The sequence below is a fragment of the Littorina saxatilis genome, linkage group LG9, assembly GCF_037325665.1.
Source record: "Littorina saxatilis isolate snail1 linkage group LG9, US_GU_Lsax_2.0, whole genome shotgun sequence".
Lineage (NCBI taxonomy): Eukaryota > Metazoa > Mollusca > Gastropoda > Littorinimorpha > Littorinidae > Littorina > Littorina saxatilis.
Genome location: NC_090253.1, coordinates 56,533,527 through 56,538,526, shown reverse-complemented (window position 1 = coordinate 56,538,526; position 5,000 = coordinate 56,533,527).

The following is a 5,000-nucleotide window of genomic DNA, read 5'->3' as shown; positions in this document are numbered from 1 at the left end:
GATTCAGCTGACATACAGCTCGCTGAGCGAGTATTGATCGAGTTTCTTGTTGTGGCAGGCTTGTATAGTCGGTTTGGGAAAATCCGGTATTACTAAGGCATGGAAATTTATTCTTAAATTAGCACTGCTCTTTACTGCCAAGGTATATACAATTTATCTTTTATAAAACAATCAAAATTAACGATGAAAAACATCACACAGCGCTAAAAGAGAAAGACGATAAAATTAAACAAAAGCTGTGCTTTGGTTACAATAGGTTAAATTTTAAGTTTGTCATGTTTAAAGTAGGAAAAACTACAACATTTACGTAAGAAAATGAGACACCGGTTTATTCAATTTCTAACAAATTGACCGGTACATGAGTAAGTGAACTAGAGTATATGGTAATAGGTGGTCCGGAGTCTTAGGATTATCGATTTACGGCGACGTTCTCGCCTTTGACACAAACTAGACCACTACCTTTTTTGTCTCGATTTCCAGTCTGCCAAAATACCTATCGTCAACTTTTGACTCGATTTCTTGTCTGCCGGAATACATTTAGTCCATTTTTGTCTCGATTTTCAGTCTTTCGGGATACATACAATCCATTTTTGTCTCGATTCCCAGCAATCTCGGTAAACAAGATGAGGTGAGGGAGTATGTTTGTGCGTGAGTGTGTGTGTGTGATGTGTGTGTGTCCGTGTGTGTGTGTCCGTGTGTGTGTGTGTGTGTGATGTGTGTGTGTGTGTGTGTGTGTGTGTGTGTGTGTGTGTGTGTGTGTGTGTGTGTGTGTTAGAATGACTGTGTGTATGGGAAGAGCGATTCCCAGAAATATAATTGGACAGATCTTCATGGATTTTTCAATATGGGATTTCTTCCGCATGTACGCTACTTCTTCATTTGCTGTTTGAGAGATCGCTGATTCCATTTTGAGACTTACCGCTTACGTAGGGGGACTCATGTGGTCTCTGTGTAATCCGTAGTTTTCACCATACCATAGTGTTTTTCAATCGTAATTACACTACTATATCTCAGACGGTATCAGATCTTCCGATATTTTCATGACAGGTTACAGTGTCAGTGATTAGCATTTGCTGATTGTATGTGCGAGGGATGCTGTTCCGCTCCTGCCTGGTTTGAAATGGCGTTCTGACGTGCAATGAGCGCTTCTGGGGTGATAACGCGAGTATGGTACACATGAAATGTTGAAGTCAGTGCTGAACCTACGAACTGCGTTTCAAGGTTCATTGACCCACATAATCGGCGGTTCTATTTTTAGATTCAGCTGACATACAGCTCGCTGAGCGAGTATTGATCGAATTTCTTGTCTGTAGTGGCAGGCTTGTGTAGTCGGTTTGGGAAAATCCGGTCTTCCTAAGGCATGGAAATTCATTCTTAAATTAGCACTGCTCTTTACTGCCAAGGTATATACAATTTATCTTTTATAAAACAATCAAAATTAACGATGAAAAACATCACACAGCGCTGAAAGAGAAAGACGATAAAAATGAACAGAAGCTGTGCTTTGATTATGGTAGGTTAAATTCTAAGTTTGTAATGTTTGAAGTAGAAAAAAACAAAACATTTACGTAAGAAAATAAGACACCGGTTTCTTCAATTTCTAACAAATTGACTGGTACATAAGTAAGAGAACGAATGAATTCTGTAATAGGTGGTCCGGAGTCTTAGGATTATCGATTTACGGCGACGTTCTCGCCTTTGACACACCCTAGACCACTGCCTTTTTTTGTCTCGATTTCCAGTCTGCCAGAATCTATCTATATGTCGTATCCATTCTGTACAATTTGCGCATTATGTACAATGAGCAGCATATCTTGCACATTGTATACAATGAGCAACAAGTTTTGCTCATTGTATACAATGAGCAAAACTGTTGGCCATTGTATACAATGAGCAAGACCATAAAGTTGCACATTGTATACAATGTGCACCGAGTGAGCAAGATTGTTGAATGGCGTTCAAGCTACACTGATATATGAATCATAGTGAATGGTTGAATGGAATAATTATGTGAGTAAAGTGTTCAAATAACGATGTTTGTTATGTTTAAGCATTGTTTTAATTCTCATTTCGCTAAAACTATACAGTGCATTAGGAATTTAATTATTGTAAATTAATTAAACAATAAAAACAAATACAACAAATAATGTTGTTTCAACACACGCACACACACATAACATTCGTTTGATCCATGGTGGTCGCGTTCTATCGACGGGCAGACTGACACTGACACCGAAACTAAAATACTGAAAGAAAGAGAGTGGACAGACAATCCAAACAATTTCAAACACGAGTTCGGTTCAGTCCTATTTGGTCAAAATCGCACGTAGTTTGCAAGATCGTTATTTGAACCCTTTACTCACAAATAGAAAAAGTGTGAAAGGCGGTGAAAACGACGCTCTCATTAGCTGACGTTGTTGTTTCTATCTCTTACTTTTAGCATGACATGACAATGTGAGCGTTATTATGAACGAATGTTATGTGTGTGTGCGTGTGTTAAAACAACATTAATTGTTGTATTTGTTTTTATTGTTTAATTTAAGGGGCAGTCAACATGTACAGGTTGCTGTCGTTTCATGTTTTCGGGCCAAAAAGAGATTGCTTATTCTTTACTCTTTACTCTAGGTAAATGTAACAAAAAATATATTTTAAAAAAAGAAAAGATTTTAAATATTTTTTTGAAAAAATTGTTTTGGATTTTTCGTTCCATTCTTTTTCTTATCACATGCACGCCAGTTCAAAACGCCGAAAGCAAAAAAAACCGCATGCATATTGGTCAAATTTGAAGCGAGTTACGGCCGTTTTAAAATAAAAAAATATGACGTCATTCTACTTCCACTACAAAGTTAAATTTTATTTCCAGCCAAACTAACAGCGCTATCGATGTGCGGTTTCACTAAAGTGGTTCCTATGCATCAAAGAATTTTTTAAAACAAAGTTGTTTTTAGGTGTTTTCTGCCCCTTTAATTTACAATAATTAAATTCTTAATACACTGTTTAGTTTTAGCGAAATGAGAATTAAAACAATGCTTAAACATAACAAACATCGTTATTTGAACACTTTACCATTCACTATGATTCATATATATCAGTGTAGCTTGAACGTCATTCAACAATCTTGCTCACTCGGTGCACATTGTATACAATGTGCAACTTTATGGTCTTGCTCATTGTATACAATGGGCAACAGTTTTGCTCATTGTATACAATGAGCAAAACTTGTTGCTCATTGTATACAATGAGCACGATATGCTGCTCATTGTACATAATGCGCAAATTGTACAGAATGGATACGACATATACATATAATAAAAGAGAGTGTCTGTCTGTGTGTCTGTGTGTCTGTCTGTGGTCGCCATACCTCTGAGATGGCAAGAGGCAGGAACAAGATAGTGTGCACGTACACTCCCTAGGTGCCGCAGATGTGCACCTGGGTTTTAGTTTCTTGATTCACTGTTTCCTTTCTCAGATTATGGACCTCCCATTTATTGAATACAGCCTATATGGTGCAAGACCAGTTCAGTGCCTACTGTTCACCTGTAGCAAGCACATCATGCCAGTGATATTAGAGACTCACTGTTGCTCCTATGAGGGGAAGAAATGAAGAATGAAAAATTAACTGGACAGTTCCGGAAATTTCTAGAAGGTAAGGGAGATAACTGTTCACCTGTAGCAAGCACATCATGCCAGTGATATTAGAGACTTGCTATTGCTCCTATGAGGGGAAGAAATGAAGAATGAAAAATTAACTGGACAGTTCCGGAAATTTCTAGAAGGTAAGGGAGATAGCTCTTTTTTGTCTGTGGTCGCCATACGGCATACCTCTGAGATGGCAAGAGGCAGGAACAAGATAGTGTGCACGTACACTCCCTAGGTGCCGCAGATGTGCACCTGGGTTTTAGTTTCTTGATTCATTGTTTCCTTTCTCAGATTATGGACCTCCCATTTATTGAATACAGCCTATATGGTGCAAGACCAGTTCAGTGCCTACTGTTCACCTGTAGCAAGCACATCATGCCAGTGATATTAGAGACTCGCTGTTGCTCCTATGAGGGGAAGAAATGAAGAAAGAAAAATTAACTGGACAGTTCCGGAAATTTCTAGAAGGTAAGGGAGATAACTCTTTTTTGTCTGTGGTCGCCATACCTCTGAGATGGCAAGAGGCAGGAACAAGATAGTGTGCACGTACACTCCCTAGGTGCCGCAGATGTGCACCTGGGTTTTAGTTTCTTGATTCATTGTTTCCTTTCTCAGATTATGGACCTCCCATTTATTGAATACAGCCTATATGGTGCAAGACCAGTTCAGTGCCTACTGTTCACCTGTAGCAAGCACATCATGCCAGTGATATTAGAGACTCGCTGTTGCTCCTATGAGGGGAAGAAATGAAGAAAGAAAAATTAACTGGACAGTTCCGGAAATTTCTAGAAGGTAAGGGAGATAACTCTTTTTTGTCTGTGGTCGCCATACCTCTGAGATGGCAAGAGGCAGGAACAAGATAGTGTGCACGTACACTCCCTAGGTGCCGCAGATGTGCACCTGGGTTTTAGTTTCTTGATTCATTGTTTCCTTTCTCAGATTATGGACCTCCCATTTATTGAATACAGCCTATATGGTGCAAGACCAGTTCAGTACCTACTGTTCACCTGTAGCAAGCACATCATGCCAGTGATATTAGAGACTCGCTATTGCTCCTATGAGGGGAAGAAATGAAGAAAGAAAAATTAACTGGACAGTTCCGGAAATTTCTAGAAGGTAAGGGAGATAACTCTTTTTTTGTATCCAAACAAAGGAGGTAAAGCTAATGATAATGGGATAGCGAGCGTCTTAAATTGCTACAGGACTCCGCTTACTCCCGGGCGAAGCCGGGCTTAACTGCTAGTACATACATATGTAGTCAACTTTTGACTCGATTTCCAGTCTGCCAGAATACAAAAATAGTCAACTTTTGACTCGATTTCCAGTTTGCCGTAATACATTTAATCCATTTTTGTCGCGAT